Source organism: Rhincodon typus, chromosome 21 (assembly GCF_021869965.1).
Source record: "Rhincodon typus isolate 14 chromosome 21, sRhiTyp1.1, whole genome shotgun sequence".
Classification (NCBI taxonomy): domain Eukaryota; kingdom Metazoa; phylum Chordata; class Chondrichthyes; order Orectolobiformes; family Rhincodontidae; genus Rhincodon; species Rhincodon typus.
The window spans coordinates 20,497,460-20,519,512 of NC_063352.1; the positions used below are offsets into that span (position 1 = coordinate 20,497,460).

The window sequence follows — 22,053 nt, forward strand, 5'->3', positions numbered from 1 at the left end:
GTGATGATCGGTGATGTGAATCCTGACTTTAGAAATGTACAGTGGCCACATTTTTAATTCGATTCTTGAGGTACCTAATGATTCAGTCAAGTTGTCACTTGTAATTTGTGTGTCCATAATGCATCTTGCTGGTTCAGAATGATTATTCCATGGTAGGAGCAGAGGGAGTTGTAATGCATTACTAATCCTGATAACTTCATGAGTGGGAGCAACTATACTTCTGTGTCAGTCCTGAATGAAAATTCAAAGTAATTTGTTGCCAGATTTTATTCAATCCACTTTTTGAAAGAGGTTAAAAAATTCAGCTTGAAATGTGATTATCAGTGGACTTGATTATTTTGTGGGAAAATTGCACAATGACCCAAGCTTTTGGTGCACATGGTGAGCAGATAATTCTTAAAAGTATTTTAATTCAAGTGGTCATTAGACAAAGAGTTTTTTTTATTCACTAGTCTGATGTGGGCATTGCTGGCTGGCCAGCATTTATTGTCCGTCCCTAGCTGCCCTTTTGATGGTGAACTTGAACCGCTGCAGTCCATGTTCTGTAGGTTGACCCACAATGCCCTTAGGGACAGAGTTCCAGGATTTTGACCCAGCAACAGTGAAGGAACGGTGATATATTTCCAAGTCAGGATGGTGAGTGGCATAGAGGGGAACTTGCAGGTGGTAGTGTTCCCAGGTATCTGCTGCCCTTGTCCTTCTAGATAGAATTGGTCATGAATTTGGAAGGTGCTTTCTAAGGTTCTATGGTGAATTTCTGCAGGAAAACAAAATTAGGGGCCATAAATACAAGATCATCACCAAGAGATCCAATTAGGACTTCATGAGAAACATATTTACTTAGTAGAATTTGCTATCATATGGAGGAAGCTAGAATTGCATGAGAGAGAAGAAAGAGAGGCCTGTTCTAACTGGGTTAAAGGAAGAGATATGGACGAGTGCTCACGTGGAACATAAATGACCAATCTGAGTGACCAGTTTCATTTCTGGACATAACATGGAATGCCTTGATCCTTTTTGGGAAACTGTCAATGGAGTTAAAAATTGAACATAAAATAAAGAGAACTGCAAAGCAACAAATGAACAACAGAGTAGAACACTGAAACTGGGATTTACATAGGTAAAAATAATATTCCCGAGCTTTCACTTATTACAAAAATAATTAACTGGAATAAGCATGAACACAAATGACATTTAACAAAGTTACATATTGCTATTGCTGGTACTTTCTTCATTACGGTGCTGTTAGGCACTTTGAGGCACCTTGCAGTTAGAATTATTTACACCTGCTCAGTCCTCTGAACGTAGTTTCTTTGACTTGGGCCTCTTACAGACCTGCTGTCCCTTCGCCTTGCCCACTGGTGGCCATGCAAACAGCCTGCTTAGGTTTCATAGTCTGGAGTTCTTTCTTCACTTTTGTTTTCATTCATAAATTACACATGCATTGTACACTGACTCAAGTGTTACTCTATTGATGTCAAATAGCAAATAACCAATTGTGGATTTTTATTACGAACGTATGAATTAGAAGCAGAAATAGGCGATTCGGTCCCTCGAGCCTGCTCTGCCATTTAGAAAGATCATAGCTGTTCTGACATTAATCCTGTTTAACATCTGAGTCCAATGTGTTTATTCCTCTGTGTTCAGAAAATGATGTTACGCACTGCATCTCAATAATTGCACGTAGGCTGCATACATATAGAGCAAAAACATTAAATCACTTTCATCCAAATGTCCTGCTTCAAATCACTACAATAATTTGTGCAAGTCCCAAACTTTGTCCTCAAAGTGATCTTTGGACTCAAACCTACCTAATTATAATCAGCAAAATCTAATATCAAGCAAAACTAAGTTGAAACCACAAAATCCTAATTGTTGGTCCATGCAAAACAAAATGTAAATGTTCCACTTCGCTCAGATAGCCATCTGAAGCTCCAGGAATAGAGTTTATTGAAAAAAAAGCAGTCAAGACTGAGTCACATGCAGATAGTCATGCACTGCCTGCATTCTACCTCAGTCCATAAAACTAGTTGATAGCTGATCATAAATTTACAATGACAGAAATATCTTATCTGGATATTGTACTATTATGGTATTGCTGAAAACTAGATGCAAGGTTTCAACAGATTCTTTTGATACATATCTGAATCCCATTATATTGATAGGTTAAACTTTATGATGATTAAAAGATGAAAACCAAAGTCAAAACTTTTCATGCTGTAGTTAGTCCAGAAGCAATATGCTGGCAAAAAGTGTATATTTGTTGTTGGTTTTTGCCAAGATCCTACGCTAAAGTGAATTCCCAGTGAAACTGTGGCTCAGTAGGAGGCACTCTTGCCTCTCATTCAGAAACATATGGGTTCTAGTCCCATTCCATGGCATTGATGTAAAATTTTCTAATACTCCAGTGCAGTACAGGGGGAGTGCTGCACTCTCCGAGGCCTGCCTTTCAGATGATGTTTTAAACTGGCTGTGTCAGTTCTCAGGTGGATCTGAAAGATTCCATGACATTCTTCAGTGTCTGGATTGATGGCTTTCTGACAGTAAGTATGCAAAAACGGATCATTAAATGATTTCTGTGTGGGACCTTGATCTGCCCCATTTCTCTACATAGCATAATGACTCCACTTCAGAAGTATCTCTTTGGTTGTAAAGTGCTTTATGATATTGAGGTTTTGAAAGGTGCTACACAAGTGGGAGTTCATTTTTTTAACCTCCTAATCTCCAGTTAGTGTGTGCAAAGGTGTTAAATAAGTTCTCCCCAGTGCAGCCTTATCCAGTCAGAAAGGAGGCTAAAAGTAAAATATCAACTCTGTGAGAAATTTGAAGCAAAAGCAAGAAATGTCAGAGACACTGATCAAATCAGACTGCATCCCTTAAAAGAATATAAGTCAACATTTCAAAGATATTGAATCCTTCCCCAATTTTAAGAATTTGGTGAACACCTGAAAAGTTGGCTTGTGTTCTCTTGACAGATGGTGCCTGACCTGCTAAGTGTCTTTAGTATTTTATGTTTTTGTTTCAGGAAGAGGAAGCCAAGAATTTGTCCACAGGGAGGAAATCTATGAAAATTGTTGAGGAAGTTGTATTCTACTTCACAAAGTTCTGATCAAATGGAGTATGATGGAGATTTGGGAGCAGGTCACTAGCAAGCATTCTTTGAGCACAGAGTGGGACACTTGCATCCAGTTCTTGTGTGTGTCTTGTGTTAATGATGAGCTGATTTCAGTTTCATAACAATGGGGAAGTGTAGAAACTGCTTTTAAGATATGTCGAGCTAAATGGAATATAGCTCAACTTTAAGGCTGTTCTGAAACCACAGGCATCAGCACCTGTCTTCACAGGGATGCAAATGATGGGATTTGATTATACTTCATTGCTTGTTTTCCTGTTATGTCAGAGAGCAATACTATGCATCATGTTTAATTGCATGTATGTATAGACTCCTGCTCATAAGCTGAGGCAGTTTTAAATATCAGGAAAGATAAGGCTTTGTTATCATCTGTTTCATAATATTTAAAACTATAAAATTATTTGCACTTTTTTGAAGTGGAGAGAGGCTTGTTGCAGTTCTACTATAACCAGTGTGAAGCCAAAGTAAGGCTAGTTATCACCATTGTGCAAAGATTGCTTTCAGTCAGCAGTTATTTTTGATATAACGCTCAGATGGATCCTCAAGGTGGCTATAATGTTGATTATCCAGTGAATTTACAGCAAAAATACAAATGAATTAGGTTTGTATTTTTCCCAGAGAATAGGCAGTGCTTTTGATTAAGTAGATTTATTCTATTTTTAATTTGCATTCCATGACTATGTATCTACTGCGGCTGAGAAGTTGGTTAACTTTCTGCCACCCACCATTGTCTTTCAGTGCTGGTGGTTGAGAAGTGTAGTAAATAAAACCTTTCTTCTCAACCTGGCCCAGATTGGAGGAGAGATATCATTTGCAGCCTCCTTAAAGTTGCATGGCTGAGATAAAAAATTTGGATATTTGTGAAAGCTCCTCCCATACTTTTTCGAAGAAGACCAGATTTTTCAAGGGTCTTGACCAACAGACATTTCTTAACTAACAGCACATGTCATTGGTGCTGTTTATCATTTTCTCAGTGTGCAAATCATCTGTTATATTTGGCCACAAAAGAATGATTTAATTTCAAAAACTATGCAAAAGATGTTATGTAAATCCAATACTGTCCTATTTCCATGTACTGTTACTAGCTGTTTTACAATGCCATTTTTTTATTAGTTATGTAATGTTCAGCTTTTGTAAATGACAAATTAGTTTGTTGATTCTAAGCAAAATCTGACTTCAGTTGACACCTTCAACTTTTTTACATTTTGTTTTGATAGATTTATAGCCAAACAATTTACCTCACTGAAACATAAACAGGTTACTTGTGTTGGCTTCATGGCAATTACATATGTTGTTCCTTTATTAAATACACAATTAAAATTGTATTTAATTGGCCAATTCAAGTCCTAAGCCTAAAAATCACTGTTGTCATTGAGGAAATGCTGCATTGTTGGAGGTACTACCCTTCTGATGTGGTGTTATACAGAAGCTCCGTTTATCTGCTCAGGTAGATATTATTGATCCTATGGCACTATTTTGGAAAAAATAACAGGATGTTTGCTGTCCAGTGAGTATTCATCTCTCAGTTGACATTACAAAAACAGAATTATCTCGTTGCTGTTTATGGAAGTTTGCTGTCTGTGAATGGCTGTTGCAATCCCTAAATAACAACAGTGATCACACTTCAAAACTACTTTATTGGCTGTAAAACACTTTGAGACATCTGGTAGTCATGACAGACATCACATAAATACAAGTCTTTGTTTTTCATTAAATGCTATGTTTGCATTGGGGTAGAGTAACAATTTAATGCTATTACGTTTCCTCCTGTAATAGGAGGAAATCCAGTGTATTGGCTGTTTGTACCGGGAAGATGACCAATCGAAGGTGTTTTGATGTGGTTATTGACTATGAATACAGTACTGGTGTTTTCACCATGCTTTATTTGAGAGGAGTTTCTTAACTAAGAAAGAACCTTACAGCATAAATTTTTGGAGAGCTAACCTGGAAAAGTGAAGCGATTATTTATGTGAATTGAAATGTGAGAGACAGAAAAAGGTGTCAAAAGCAATTATCTGAAAGGTATTGAATTATTTGTGCAATTAATCTTTTTGGTGGTATCTAAATTTAGGCAAATTTGTGATTGCGCCATGATTGGTCATGGTATCACTGATCCTCATCAGACCAGTGTCTGGGAAGTGTACAATATTTAGCACAACTGATGCAAAAAGAATAACTATAGATTGGAACAGTAATTACTCAATCTTACAGTCATAAGTTAGATGCTCTGCTTCCACAGTGATTTTCATACAATGTTTTAAGCTTTTCCAGAAATTTTTTTTTGTGTAAAACCAATTAATAAACAAAATCATAATTTCACTTGCAGCTGGAAGCTGAATTCAAGAGGATGCTGAGTTCACCTAACTTTGCCTAATAGCATAAATGATTTAACAGACATTTCGTTACGCCCACATACAAAACTATGCTTGATATGAAAATATAAAACCTAATCTCTGATGATATAGATTTGTCCGGTTACCTGGTGTATGCAAATACTGCTTCTGTGGAGACAATTTGTCTTTCAAATGATGCAGCATTACCGACAGATTTTAACACCAATGTGTACAAAATACTGTGCCTGCTGATAATCTGAAGCAAAATTTTAACTGTAAGAAACACTCAGCAAGTCTGGCAGTGTATCTGGTGAGAACAGACTAATGTTTCAGGTGTGAACCCTTCATCAGAAATGGAAGATATTATGTTTGCAGAGCATGACAAAGAACAGTGGAAAGGGAAAACAAATTATGCGCACACAGGATGGCGTATTAGTAAAGGTGATATTGGTTTTGGTGGAGTTCTGAAAAAACAAAACTTCTGAAGGTCCAAAGCAGAACTTAATGCTCTTACTTTTTCTGCCATTTTTACCATCAATTTAAGCACATCACAATGTGAAGCTGGAGGAACACAGCAGGCCAGGCAGCATCAGAGGAGCAGGAAAGTTGACATTTCGGGCCAGGACCCAAATATGCAATTGTGTGCATATGTATTTCCCCTTTCCCTTCAGTTTGTCCAAGTGTCTTTTAAATGTTGTTTGTTGTAATATTTTCCAGTTCTGATGAAGGATTTCCACGTGTGGATTTGCCAATATTTGTTTTCCACACGTTCTCCTTGAGTTGCTGAGTGTTTCAATAATTTTTGCTTTTGGTTTGGTCAACGTGAATTTGCCTTTCTCAATGGCTGTCATTGCTGAATGAATGCAGTACCTAAGAAAATCATTATCTGAAGGCTATATTGGGGAATTATCAAAAAAAAACCTTAAATAATGAAACAAATGGAAGAAATGTATTGACAGGCATATTCTATCAGTTGGGTCTAGTGTGAAGTAACAAACTGGAAATTTGCATGTTCAGATTTCTATAGTCTTGGTTTTAATTTTGACAGGTTACTTGGTAGAAACAGCATGCAGAGAGCTGACACTTCTCCACCAGGAGTAATGTAGAATTGAAGGTTAACAAGCTTCAGTTGTTGCCATGTTATACCAAGTTGTTAGTTCCACAGCAAAAGTGGCATTACGTTACCAGTACATTTGTCTAGGGAATGGAGCATGATGTAAAAGATAAAAATGAGTAAAGCTATTTGAAATAATCCAGTCTTTCTATATCTTGATGATTTATCTCATGCGAGGTGTTTCCCTTTGAAATCAGGCAGAAGCATTGGTAGCATCACTGCTCCAGTAATTCTGAAGCCCAGGATAATGTACAGTTCTGGTTGCCCTTCTATATAAACGTTGTTGTTAAACTTGAGATGCTGCAGAAAGTTTTACAAGGATGTTGTCGGGACTGGAGGGTTTGGGATACGTTGAAAAGGCTGGGGCTTTCTTCTTTGGAGCATAGGGGGCTGAGGGATGTCCTTACAGAGATTTATAAATCATGAGAAGCATGGATAACGTGAATAGCATAGGTCTTTTTCCCAGGCTGGGTGAGTCCAAAATTAGAGGGCATAGGTTTAAGGTGAGAGGAGAGAGATTTAAAAGGACCTGAAGAGTAACGTTTTCACAGAAAGGGTGGTGCGTGTATGGAATAAGCTGCCAAAGGAGGTGGTGGAGGCAGGTACACTTAAAGCAATTAAAAGGCATCTGGATGCGTATATGAGTAGGAAGAGTTTAGAGGGCCATGAGCCATTTGCTGGAAAATAGGACTAGGTCAGATTGGGATGTCTGGTTGGCGCAGATGAGTTGGACCAAAGGGTCTGTTTCCGTGCCGTATGACTCTATAACTCTATAATGTTCCAAGAATGTTGCTTCAAATTCTACTATGACAGCGGTGGAATTTAAATTCAATTAATAAATGGAGAATATAAAGCTAACTTCAGTAACAGTGACTATGACTAATAAGATTGCTGTAAAATTCGATATGCATCATTAATATCTTTTATAGAAGGACATCTGTCATCCTTACTCCTTCTGGCCCACATGACTCCAATCTCTCGGCAATGTAAGTGGGTCTTCACTGTGCTCTGAAATGGCCTGGCAAGTCACTCAGTTCAATGGAAATTAGGGATTAGCAACAAATCTTACCAGGATAAGGACAATGTTAGTTTTTTTTTAAGGTTTTAGTGAAAATTTATAGCTCATGTTGTGGATGCAGTTGTTCGTTTGCTCACTGAGCTGGTTGTTCTGTGGTGTGCAGATGTTTTATTATCATTCTAGGCAACATCACCAGTGAGGCCTCTAATGGAAGCGTTGGTGTTCTGCTCCATTCCGAATTGAAATGATTCTCTGGTGTTGTGGGTTTTGTTACTTCCAGTTCTGTTTTCAGCAGCAGTCTGTATACGGGGTCTATTTCTATGTGTTTGTTAATGGAATCCTGTGTTGAGAACCCAGCCTCCAGAGATTCCTTTGCATGTCTGTTGTTCGCTTGTCCCAGTATAGTCACCTTGTCCCAGTCGAACTGTTAGTACTGTAGCAGAGATGGAAACCTGATTGGAAGGATTCAGATATGGAGTTGCAGGAAAGACCAACATAAACCCAGCAAAAAATTCTGTGCTATTCAGTCAGAAATATAATTAAACACACAAGCTGTAACTTAATTGACACATTAATAAGTCTAAATTAGACATGCTCAATGCAGCTGGATTCCTTGCTAGCTTTTTCTTTTGATATCCCTTCCAGCAAATCTATTTGTTCACTTCCCCATTTTGACCAAAATAAAAATAAAATCTTCTCACCTGTTTTCTTTTATTTTGATTCTCCACCATCACTTTTAAGAAAGGGAACAACTTCTAAATATGTATGATTTCAAGCAGTTTTTAAAAAACTCTTTCATGAGATGTGAGTGTCAGGTTTCCATCCCTGCTGTCCTTATGAATTCACAAGTAATTTCCATGTGGCATTTCATAGTGGGCTATTCCTCCTCATCTCTCCCAACCTCTCTGGGCTTTTGACACGGTTGACTACCCGGCTGTGCTTGACTGAATTCAGTTCGATCTATCCTGTTTTCGCCAGGCAATCACCTGCCATGACTACCCTTCTTGGTCCTTTGTTAAGAGTTTCCCAGGGATTGATCCTGGGTCCCTTCCTATTTCTCAATTAACTTTACTTTGCCCATCACTTTCAACTCTGCCATGGTTACTGATTTGTTACTCTACTTGTCTGGCATCAGTTGAGCAGAAATTTCCTCCAGTTAAATATTGTGAAGTCTAAAGCTAGTGCCTTTGGTCCCGGCCACAAACTCTGTTCTGTTGCTACTATTTTCATCCTTTCCTTTTGCAGCTGTCTGAAGCGGACCGAGACTGGTCACATCTGGGATGAGCTTCCATTCACATATGCAGTCCATCATGGTATCAACTATTTCATCTCCTGTAATACCACTTGACCTGTCCACCTCAGCTCATTCACTGTTAAAACACTCATTTATCTCCTTTTAATGCTTTTCTAGCTAGCCTGGCATCTTCTAATTTACATAAACCTGGGCTTATCCAAAGCTCTGGTCCATATCCTGACATTTCCTACATTACCACTATCGACTATGCTTAAAAAGTTTTTCATTGGTTTTTGTAGCTTAAAGAATGTTATATCTTTATTGTATCATTACTGAGCATGTGCAAAAGGAGCTGTGTTTTAGTGATTTCAGATTACATGGAACTGGAGTCTGGGTCTTTAGGAATCCAAGTGAGATGAGTTTTCTTGTTATCCTCTGCACACAGTTTTGTTTATTAAAGGCTGTTGCTGTTCATTCACACGAGTGTGGATATTATCCTGCTACTCATTTAAGACACTGTGGGATGTCTGAAACCATACATGTACAAATGTACACATGTATCTTTCATTAACTCACACCTAGTTCCATTCATTCATCAAACCTGAGCTCACTGACATACTTTGCTTTCTCATCAAAATGCTCATCCTTGTTTTTATTGGTAGAGGGATTGAGTTTCGGAGCCATGAGGTCATGTTGCAGCTGTACAAAACTCTGGTGCGGCCGCACTTGGAGTATTGCGTACAGTTCTGGTCACCGCATTATAGGAAGGATGTGGAAGCATTGGAAAGGGTGCAGAGGAGATTTACCAGGATGTTGCCTGGTATGGAGGGAAGGTCTTATGAGGAAAGGCTGAGGGTTTTGAGGCTGTTTTCGTTAGAGAGAAGAAGGTTAAGAGGTGACTTGATAGAGACATACAAGATGATCAGAGGATTAGATAGGGTGGACAGTGGGAGCCTTTTTCCTCGGATGGTGATGGCTAGCACGAGGGGACATAGCTTTAAATTGAGGGGTGATAGATATAGGACAGATGTCAGAGGTAGGTTCTTTACTCAGAGAGTAGTAAGGGCGTGGAATGCCCTGCCTGCAAAAATAGTAGACTCGCCCACTTTAAGGGCATTTAAATGGTCATTGAATAAACATATGGATGATAATGGAATAGTTTAGGTTAGATGGGCTTCAGATTGATTTCACAGGTCGGCACAACATCGAGGGCTGAAGGGCCTGTACTGCGCTGTTATGTTCTATGTCCTATGTTCTATGTTCTATCTGTCCATGGCCTTTCCCCTCCCTGCCTCTGTAATCTTTTCTAGCCCTACCTGTTTTCAGGGTCTTTGCATGTCTCTGAGTCTTACTGTGCAGCATCCACAAATTTAACTGCTGAACCGTTGGTATTCTTGCCTTCATTTGTCAATGCTCTAAGCTCTGGAATTCCCTCATAGCCCTTTGTGTTCCTTTAAGACATTTGTTAAAACTCTAAACTTTAATAAAGCATTTTGGTCATTTACCCTAAACATATTTAAATACATTGGTGTCAAATTTGATATAGTGAAATGTGTTAGGACATTTTACCACATTAAATGTGCAATATAAATGTAAATTGTTGCTTTGAAAAACAAAAAAAAATTATACGCACAATTAAAATTGTAATTTAAATGTAGTAGTTCAAAATTTGTCCACTATTTCAAAATCTAATTTAAGCTATGCAGTTTCTGTAATAAGGAACTTGAAGGTAGATTCATTTCAGAGCTAAGTACTTACATACTTTATACAGTAAAGTTTTAATCAACACTACAAGTTTGTTATCCTCTGAATTATTAGCTACTGTAACTGATTAAGCTTGAAGTGAATGTCCAAAGCAAAAGTGTGAACCTTTTTCATTTTCTGCACATTGTATCCTGAGCATTTTGTGCTACTTGATTTTAAACTGTAGCCTTTTGTGATCATGCACCTGTTCTAGGTATTACATAGATTTTATTTTGAGTGTGCAAACACACAGCCCTCTCTTCATACTTAGGTTATATCAAATGTTACAACAATGGCAGTACAAATACTTTATACGGTATGAATGACCTAGTTTTACTGTTGTACTTTTCAGTGAAAAGTTTTTGTCAGGTAGCAGAGACCTTTCATCCAGTGCAGCACAGGAACTGTTTGCTTAGCACTTTCATACATATTAATGACAAAAACTTCCCAGTGTTAGATAGGTACTACAGATAAAAATCTATTTTGTGACATCCTTCTTGTTAATTCTGACCTAACAAAGAGATCTTATAGAAAGGTTCTGCATAAAAGACAGAGGGCTGCTGGAAAGGTGAAAGAAACAGTGAAGAGTAATTGAACTGACGGCTTGTATTGGGAAGACTTTTGTTTTGGACGTTACCTGTATACCAGAACAGTGCAATTGTGAGTAAGGGGATGGTTTATATTTTTGATTTCAGAAGAAAATTGGTAAGAATTTATTGGAAGACCAGACTAGTTTCTTATTGTTGAATCAGAGATAGTAGGAACTGCAGATGCTGGAGAATCCGAGACAACAAGGTGCAGGGCTGGATGAACACAGCAGGCCAAGCAGCATCATAGGAGCAGAGAGGCTGACGTTTCGGGCCTAGACCCTTCATCAGAAAAGGGGGAGGGGAAGGGGGTTATGAAATAAATAGGGAGAGAGTGGGAGGCGGATAGAAGAGGGATAGAGGAGAGGATAGGTGGAGAGGAAACAAACAGGTCGAAGAGGCAGGGATGGAGCCAGTAAAGGTGAGTGTGGGTAGGGAGTTAGGAAGGGGGTAGGTCAGTCCAGGGAGGACGGACAGGTCAAGGGGGCGGGATGAGGTTGGTCGGTAGGAGATGGAGGTGCGGCTTGAGGTGGGAGGAGGGGATAGGTGGGAGGAAGAAGAGGTTAGGGAGGCAGGGACGAGCTGGACTGGTTTTGGGATGCGGTAGGGGGAGGGGAGATTTTGAAACTTGTGAAATCCACATTGAGACCATTGGGCTGCAGGGTTCCCAAGCGGAATATGAGTTGCTGTTCCTGCAACCTTCGGGTGGCATCGTTGTGGCACTGCAGGAGGCCCAGGATGGACATGTGGTCTGAGGAATGGGAGGGGGAGTTGAAATGGTTCGCGACTGGGAGGTGCAGTTGTTTATCTTCATCTCCAACCGCCGTCGAGACATCAATCGCCTCAACCTCTCCACCCCTCTCACCCACTCCAACCTCTCCCCCGCAGAACGTGCAGCCCTCCGCTCCCTCCGCTCCAATCCCAACTTCACCATAAAACCCGCGGACAAGGGAGGCGCAGTTGTAGTATGGCGCACTGACCTCTACATCGCCGAGGCCGGACGCCAACTCTCCGACACCTCCTCCTACCGCCCCCTTGATCATGACCCCACCCCTGAGCACCAAACCATCATCTCGCAAACCATCCACAACCTCATCACCTCAGGTGACCTCCCACCCACGGCCTCCAACCTCATCGTTCCCCAACCTCGCACTGCCCGCTTCTATCTCCTTCCCAAAATCCACAAACCTGAATGCCCTGGTCGACCCATTGTCTCCACCTGCTCCTGCCCCACCGAACTGATCTCCAACTATCTAGACTCCATTTTCTCCCCCTTGGTCCAGGAACTCCCTACCTATGTCCGTGACACCACCCACGCCCTCCACCTCCTCCAGAACTTCCAATTCCCCGGTCCCCAACACCTCATCTTTACCATGGATGTCCAGTCCCTCTACAGCTGCATTCCCCATGCAGATGGCCTTAAGGCCCTCCGCTTCTTCCTGTCCCGCAGGCCCGACCAGTCCCCCTCCACTGATACCCTCATCCGCTTAGCCGAACTCGTCCTCACACTCAACAACTTCTCTTTCAATTCCTCCCACTTCCTACAGACAAAGGGGGTAGCCATGGGTACGCGCATGGGCCCAAGCTACGCCTGCCTCTTTGTAGGTTACGTGGAACAATCCCTCTTCCGTACCTACACCGGCCCTAAACCCCACCTCTTCCTCCGTTACATTGATGACTGTATCGGCGCCGCCTCGTGCTCCCACGAGGAGCTCGAACAGTTCATACACTTCACTAACACCTTCCACCCCAACCTTAAGTTTACCTGGACCATCTCTAACACCTCTCTCCCCTTCCTGGACCTCTCTTTCTCCATATCGGGCAACCACCTAGAAACCGATATTCATTTCAAGCCCACCGACTCCCACAGCTACCTAGAATACTCCTCCTCCCACCCACCTTCCTGCAAAAATGCTATCCCCTATTCCCAATTCCTTTGCCTCCGCCGCATCTGCTCCCAGGATGAGGCATTCCACTCCCGTACATCTCAGTTGTCCTCGTTTTTCAAGGACCGTAACTTCCCCTCCTCGGTGGTCGAGAACGCCCTCAACCGTGTCTCCCACATCTCCCGCACCTCATCCCTCACACCCCGTCCACGCAATAAAAACCAAAAAAGAATCCCCCTCGTCCTCACGTACCACCCCACCAACCTCCGGATCCAACGCATCATCCTCCGACACTTCCGCCATCTGCAATCCGACCCCACCACCAAAGACATCTTTCCCTCCCCACCCTTATCTGCTTTCCGGAGGGACAACTCTCTCCGTGACTCCCTTGTCCGCTCCATACTCCCCTCCAGCTCCTCCACACCCGGCACTTTTCCCTGCAACCGCAGGAAGTGCTATACCTGCCCCCATACCTCCTCCCTCACCCCCATCCCAGGCCCCAAGAAGACTTTCCACATCAAGCAGATGTTCACCTGCACATCTGCCAATGTGGTACACTGCATCCGCTGTACCCGGTGTGGCTTCCTCTACATCGGGGAAACCAAGCGGAGACTCGGGGACCGCTTTGCAGAACACCTACGCTCGGTCCGCAACAAACAACTGCACCTCCCAGTTGCGAACCATTTCAACTCCCCCTCCCATTCCTCAGACGACATGTCCATCCTGGGCCTCCTGCAGTGCCACAACGATGCCACCCGAAGGTTGCAGGAACAGCAACTCATATTCCGCTTGGGACCCTGCAGCCCAATGGTATCAATGTGGATTTCACAAGTTTCAAAATCTCCCCTCCCCCTACCGCATCCCAAAACCAGTCCAGCTCGTCCCTGCCTCCCTAACCTCTTCTTCCTCCCGCCTATCCCCTCCTCCCACCTCAAGCCGCACCTCCATCTCCTACCGACCAACCTCATCCCGCCCCCTTGACCTGTCCGTCCTCCCTGGACTGACCTACCCCCTTCCTAACTCCCTACCCACACTCACCTTTACTGGCTCCATCCCTGCCTCTTCGACCTGTTTGTTTCCTCTCCTCTATCCCTCTTCTATCCGCCTCCCACTCTCTCCCTATTTATTTCATAACCCCCTTCCCCTCCCCCTTTTCTGATGAAGGGCCTAGGCCCGAAACGTCAGCCTCTCTGCTCCTATGATGCTGCTTGGCCTGCTGTGTTCATCCAGCCCTGCACCTTGTTGTCTTAGTTTCTTATTGTGTTTCTAGCAATGATTTGCACTCAAGAACATCCCTTTTCCCAAAATTGTGTGGATTATATTTTCTAGCAAGTCAGATTTGTATTACATTATGTAGTAATGTATTTAATTTTTACTGTAAACTTACTATCTTTTGTAATCATCTAAGACTTTCAGACTCTTTTTATTCATTCATGACATGCAGACATCGTTGGCTGTGCCAGCATTTATTGCCTATCCTTAGTTTGCCTAGAGAACATGGTGACGAGCTGTCGTCTTGAATCCATTTGCTGTAGATAGACCCATGTTGTCATTAGAGAGGGAATTCCAGAAGTTGTGAAATTGAGAGACTTGGAGTGGAATTTGTGAATGGTGGTCTTCCTATGTATCTGCTGCTGTATGGTAGCAGTTGTGGATTTGGAAAGTGCTGTCTAAGGAGCCTTGGTGAATTTCCACAGTGCATGTGGTAGATGGTGTCCGCTGCTGCTTTTGAGTGTCTGTGGTAGAGGGAGTGAATGTTTATAAAGGTGATGCCACTCAAGTGGCTGCTTTGTTCTGCGTCGTGTTGGGGCTGCACTCATCCAGACTAGTGGGGAGTTTTCCATTACACTCCTGACTTGTGCCTTGCAGATATTGGACAGGCTTTGGTGAGTTAGGAGGTCAGTCACTTGCTGCAGCATTCGTAGACCCTGAGCTGTTCTTAGAGCAACTGCATTTATATGGCTTGTCCAGTTCGGTTTCTGGACAATTGTAACCCCAGGAATGTTGATCTTGTGGGATTTGGTGATAGTTGTGCCATTGAATGTCAAAGGATGATGATTAGATTCTCTCTTGTTGGAGATGGCCATTGCCTGGCACTTGTGTGACGTGAATGTTAATTAACACTTGACACCCCAAGCCTGGATATTGTGATGCCTTGCTGCATTTGGTCATAGGCTGGTTTGGTATTTTGAGGAGTCACAAATAGGGCTGAATATTTGTGCCAGATGTGACCCCAAACACTGTGAGTGCCCGCTTGATTTCCGTTGACCCTAGTTTTGCTCGGGCTTCTTAATGCCATACTCAGTCAGATGCAACATAACACCAAATTTTAATGGAAACTTATCAAATTAAAACAATGTTAATTAATCATAGTCCATAGGCATCTATTTCCATTAGAGAAAGACAATTAGTTATATGTAGCTTGAGGGTGCCATTCCACAATAATGGGGAAAGGAAACAGGCATCTGTGAATTAGCATGGCCAGTATGAGACTGAATTCCTTTTGGTGTTCTGCATTGCTCTAGCCAGCTGAGCCAACCAACCTTCAAGTCTCTCATTACATTTTTTAGCATCCTCTTTTTAAACCAGCCTCAGTGGGTACTGGAAATCTGAAATAAAAACAGAAATACTGAAGAAACTCTGCAGGTCTGGCAGTATCTATATAGAGAGAAACAGAGTTAACGTTTTGAGTCCGATATGATTTCTTCTGAACTGATTAATTTTTCCAATTCCACAGTAGAACAGGAAGCAGCACTGAAGATATCATTGATGTACCTGTGAAAGAATTGGGTGGGAGCCTGAGTCGGACTGGAACAAGAAATGTTCCACAAACCTCACAAAGAGACTGGCATAGCTGGGACTCATGTGGATATTCCTTGCCACACCTTTGACTTGGAGAAATTGAGACGAGTTAAACAAAAAGTTGTTCAAGGTGAGAATGAGCTCAGCCAGCTTTGGTGTCAGTGCTGGGCTCATAGTGCAGGGGAGATGGGATGAAGTGGCCAAGTGCTAGTGCTCGGCGTCTGCAGGATAGAGGTCAGCAGGTCAGACAGTAGCACCACCTTTATTGGCAACAAAAACTGAAGTTGCCCGAAAAGCTCAGCGGGTCAGGCAGCATCTGTGAAGAGAAATTAGAGTTAACGTTTTGTGTTCGATGACCCTTCCTGAGAACAGCACTGGATCCAAAACTCTGATTAACTCTGATTTCTCTACACAGATGTTGCCAGACCTGCTGAGTTTTCCCAGCAACTTCTGTTTTTGTTTCTGATTTACAGCATCCACAGTTCTTTTGGATTTTATTTACCCTTATTGGCAAGTTTGATAACAATGTCAGGGTTTTGACCAAAGAGCATGGAGTGCAAAAAGATTAGAAGAGGCAGGTTAGAGTGGGTGAGGAAAGCAGAGAAATTAAGGCTGCTGATGTCAACTTGACAGTTCAGTATAGAGGCCAAGTGCTGGTAAAAGGTGAGAGGGAGGGGAACATGTGGAAGTGGTGCATTGAAGACTCATGAAAAAGGGTCTATGAAGTAGGGAGAGAGCTCCTGTCCAAAGAAGTTGGCATGTAGACAAAGGTGACAGAGGAAAAGTTGAATATCATATTGCAACTGAAATTCATTGAGGTGGGGCCATAAAGGAGTGAAACTCAGACCATTGCTAAGCCCAGATTGTTCAGCATCAGAGAGGAGAAGGTCAGAAAGTACAGCAAATGTGTGGCGAGAGGTGAGATTAGAAGAAGGGGTGGAGTTGGCAGGAAGGTGGTAGGGAAGAATCCAGAGGGAGTGTTGGTACTTGAGAGATTTTGGAACTTGCATTCTTTAACACCTAAATGGAAGAGAAATTTTTTGTTCAAGTATCATCTGAGATGAAGAATGGAATGGAACTGGGGACTGGCAGAGCTTTGAGTTAGTGTGAGATCCGTCTGACAGAGAGAGGACAAGAGTGTGCAAACCGTGGTGCTAGGCACTGACTATTGTTCTCAGGATGCAGCAAGAGTAGTAGCATGTTTTAGAGATACCTGTACTATTGGGTGGATTTTAAACACAAAAGATGGAAGTTCAGTTGAAATCCCTGGAGGATGAGGCAGAGCTGGAGATAGTCACTGAGGTGATCTGTCTGTGAAAGCGAGTTTTGGCAAACACTTCTTCATTAACTAAAGGAAAATAGAAATACATGAAGATGAACAAGATGTAAGATCAAAAAAATTGTGTTGGAGAGAAAAGCAGAACCTCTTCATGATGGGCATATTTGGAAAAAGAGTGGCGTGAATCAAGTGCTCCGATAAAAGCAGAATACTGCAGACACTGGAAATTTGAAATGAAAATAGAAAACGTTGAAGGAGCTCAGCAGGTCTGGTAGCATCTGTGGAAAGTCAAACAGATTTAACGTTTTGAGTCAGATATCTCTCCTCTTCAGATCTTGAATGGAGATAGAGATAAAACTCTTGCCAGAGGTCTCACTTCAAGCGTCCTTACTTTACTACTGTCTTTAATATCTATTATGCCTCCTGTTCCAGTATAGAGACTGTGTGACTATACAGATAGCTTAGCCATTTTTATTAAATGGAAGTACCTATCATTTTATTTTAAACCATCTTTCTTTTCGATCTAACTTTATTCCCAGCCATTTACATTCTCCCTTAGTTTTGTCTGTTGTATGCTCTACTTTATGTTTCATGTACATTTAGATTTATTGTTGTGAAAGCCCTACATTGCTTTTTGCTACTTTAAAACACCCTATTTATCCATGCTGCTTTGACACTCATCCTATTGATGAAGCTCCTTTCTGTTCCATATTTTAGAATGCCAATTGATGACTTAACTAGAGCTGACCTTAACATGTTTTCATATTTATTTGCAGTTACACATTTCAAGCAAACACCTCTGAACCTGGGTCATTGTACTTTCAGCCTGTGTTTATTGTTTGAGAGATGTTTAGAGATGTTACTACCCACCACTGGAGCAAGTGGGACTTGAACCCAGGCCTCCTGGCTCAGAAGCAGGGGCACTACCACTGTGCCACAGGAGCGTTATAGGAGCTCAAATGATTAATCTGTTAGTATCTGCCACCTGTATAGAATTGAAAACAGTTAATACACAATTAAACAATGGCGTTAGTGTCCCATGAAAAAGAATCCCACTTCCCTATACCAGTCCATTAGCTATATGTTAACTTTTCTCGTCTGTCCTTCTGTTTGCACGTGGTTCAGGCAATAATCTAGATATTGTTATCATCGTGGTCCTGCTTTTTACCTTAGCTTACAACTCTTGATATCCCTTTGGCACAAGCATCTCCCTCATCCTGACTATGCTGCTCCAACATGGAAAATAATAATTGAATTATTCCCGTCCACCCAGGATACCCCATTCTTTGGCACCAAGTAGACAACAAGCTGTTTGGGAGATAGAGGAACTGTAGATGCTGAAGTCAGAGATAACACAGTATGGAGCTGAAGGAACATAGCAGGCCAGCCTGCATCAGAGAAGCAGGAAAGTTGACCTTTCAGGTCGGGACCCTTCTTCAGAAATGGGGAGGGGGAAGGGAACTCAGAAATAGAGAGAGGAGGGGTGTGCCTGAAGAAGGTAGGTGGGATCGTGATAGGTGAGTGTATGTAGGGCGTGTTGGGGATTTGTCAGTGAGGTGGGAGGGGCAAATAGGTGGGAGAGAAGCTGGACGGGGTGTGTCAGGTCAAGGAGGCGGGGACGAGAGGGAGGTTTGGACATGGGATGAGGCCAGGGGTGGGGAGATTTTAAAGCTGGTGAATTCCATGTTTAGGCCATCAGGCTGTAGGCTCCTGACGTGGAATGTGAGGTGCTGCTCCTCCAGTGTGCGGGTGGCATCGTTGTGACACTGGAGGAGGCTGAGGATGGACATGTCACCCAGGGAGTGGGAGGGAGAGTTAAAATGGTTCGCGACCAGAAGGTGTTGTCGTTTGTTGCGTACAGAGCGCAGATGCTCTACAGAAATGTCAGCCTCTCTGCTCCTATGATGCTGCTTGGCCTGCTGTGTTCATCCAGCCCTGCACCTTGTTGTCTCGGATTCTCCAGCATCTGCAGTTCCTACTATCTCTGTTTGGGATTTCTGTTTGTGACCATAGAGTATGCTATCTATCCCATTAACTATAGAAACTCTCATCGCAATTACGTTTCTATTCTCCCCATGGCAGTCTTTTGAGCTATGGTCTGCGTTGACTGTCTTCCCACAGTCATTCTTTTTGGTCTGTCAGGTAGCAAGTAGCAGCATCTGTCAGATCACTTTCTCAACCTTTCCTGTCTCAGGTACCACAATTTGACAGTCATTTTCTCCCCTTCCTGGACCTTTACTTTTCTCAGGGGGTGTGCATATTTATTGAAAAGAAAATCTAGAAATTCCTGCTCTTCTGTCTGAGCTGGAGTGATTTCGTACAGATTTGGAAATCTGGTTAGTTTATTTACCCAGAAGTGCTCTTATACTGCAGTCCTGACACATAGCATGTCATTTCTAGATTTATTTATTTATTGATAGCTAGAATTAAAATGAGGTGAACTGCATTCGTATAAAAATAAGCTTTCTTACTATTTACTCGCTGAGGGGAGAAAAAGTAGTGTTGAATAATATGCTTACCAACTTGCTGCCCTGTACTGGGCCTGGGAGTTGTTTAACTCACCTGAATGGATGCTGCAGGAAAATATCATTTTTTTTGTACCTTCCTTCAGTCCTTACCTCTTCAGGTTTAGACCTACTTTATAGCTAATTGCTTTTTCAGTCTGTTTTGAGGGTTTTTTTTTGTTCTCCCACACATTAATGTGTGAAAGATTCTGACTCAATTTGCATAAACTACAGGTACTAAAGGCAACTTTCACTGTGTTGCATTGCTGCTGTCATCAACTTCTTACCTTCACACGCTGTTGACAATCTACTGACTTAATGTTGTGAACTATGGTTATGCTCTCTGCTATCTGAACCAGTCACTATTTTAAGTCAAGCAAATTAATAAGAAGTAGCCTATTAAATATTTATCACCCATTTAAGTAGCTGCCAGTGTCAGTGAAAATCAATTTCAGATTGCCAAATGTCTTTGCCTGAGTCACTTCAATAATTTCAACATAATTTTCAAAAGAACTGATGATGTACTTGTGTATGAGGTAATTGTTTCCATGTTGGGTATTTATTTTGGATGTTTAATGAGTATTAATTGCAAATCCATCACAAATCTGCCAATTTAAATAAGTCAAAATTAAATGGGGGTGTATGTTTACGAATTTGCATTCAGTACAGTAAAATATATCACTTTTATTAAAATTCAAAGGAGACAATGAAATTGGAAAGACGCATCAACAAATTCCTGTTTAAAGGAAGAATCATCAACTATAGAAAGTGTAAAAATATTTGTGTTGCTTTCTGTTCCTGTCCCTTTGCAAACCTACCCTTGGCATTTTGTATACCTCTAGTGAGAGAACAGATAGGCACTCTCTTACAAGGAGATAGTAAGAACTGCTGATTCTGGAGTCAGAGATAACACCGTGTGGAGCTGGAAGAGCACAGCAGGCCAGGCAGCATCAGAGGAGCAGGAAAGCTGACATTTCCGGTCGGGACCCCCTTACAGTTTTTTTTGTGCTGTTTCTACCTTTGCACCAAATGATACCATCTGCAGTCACCCATTTCTTTTGTCTGGTGTATGGAATGTGTCTGATCTTAGAACAGTGTTGTCCCGATGTACTGCAGAGTAGCCAGTAACTGGTTGATTAAAAGGTACTTGACTTTTCACTGTGGAATAAAATTTTGTTGGTAAGCAAGTCAACAACATGACATTTCTGGATCCTATGGAAGGAATTTTCGCATCCAACCAGAGTATGCATAATAATATCACTGACACTGGAAGTGTAACAGAAACCACAACATTGTCTGTATCAACCATATTTACTCATCATTTTAATTTTTGTTTAACCAGATTATAATATTGTTGACTAGTCAACAGACTAGCAAAGCTTGCAATCAGTTTTTACACCTTACATTCCCGTGCTGTTTGTATATTTGATGTATACTTTCCACGCTTCCAGAAGGGCCGTTTTCTTTTCTAAAATTTTCCTGGACGCTTATTTCGTTTGTCTGTGACTTGCCTAGTTGACAACTTGGTCACAGACTTCATAATGAGGTAGCATACAAGTGCAAACTTGGCTTTAAAATCCATTTCACTTTCTGTTCCCATGTTGGTGTAGAGCACAATCAAGTTTGACAATTTTATTTATTCTTTCTGTTGCACAACAAAAAGAAAATTATTCAGTGTGAAGAAAGCCCTGTATGTCCAGTTGACCATTCATCCATATTTACAGGGCACATAAAAGATCAAAAATCCAGCAACTCAAAGCATAACCTTATGATTATTATGGTAATTTCCTATTTGAATTTTAAACCAAATGTAACTGTTACCTGGTGAGAGGCAAAAGACAGATTAGAGTCAACCAGATGGTTCCTTTCATGAATTGAAAGCAGTTTTGACAGTTGGGTCCATCCCTAGTTTATGTCACTCAGTCTAGGAGATTAGTATAAAAATTATTTGAATTGCTGTCAGGATCTGATAAAATTTGCACCTAACATTAATTTCTCAGCGTTTTCCTTTGGGCTACTCCTTTTATAAATCAGCCGTTTCTGTAATATTGACGCGGTGGTTGGGGAAGACCCTGCTGTCCTATCCAGACAATATTCACTGTTTAATCATTTGTTAACTATATTTTGATTTTTATTAACTTTGGTTTGAAGTGTGTTACCATGTCAACATAATTTGGGGTTTAGATGTTTTCTGTTAAGAGTGAACTTGATTCTGTAGCTGAAGATTGACTGGAGCAAACATGTTTTTCTTGAGTAGGGCAAAGATTAAGCAAGTGGTGAAACATTATCAGGACTGGTGGGATTGTGAATTTGACGTTGGCAGGACATGCTCGAGGAGCTAAATGACGTGCTAGGATCATAGAATCCCTACAGTGTGGAAACAGGCCATTCAGCCCAACAAGTCCACACAACCCCTCCGA

General features: G+C 41.6%; 1 protein-coding gene across 2 annotated transcripts in view; it reads left to right on the forward strand.

Annotated features, from left to right (window-relative positions):
- The window catches only part of lmf1 (lipase maturation factor 1), a 578,934-nt gene that overhangs the window by 5,358 nt on the left and 551,523 nt on the right, over positions 1-22,053 (forward strand). Inside the window, exon 1 of one of the 2 annotated variants that reach the window (XM_048609601.1) lies at positions 816-1,120. The exons of the other annotated variant lie outside the window; for it this stretch is intronic. The gene's annotated coding sequence lies outside the window, so the exon portion shown is untranslated. Of the gene's footprint in view, positions 1-815; positions 1,121-22,053 lie in introns of those variants that run through there. 2 annotated transcript variants of the gene reach the window in all.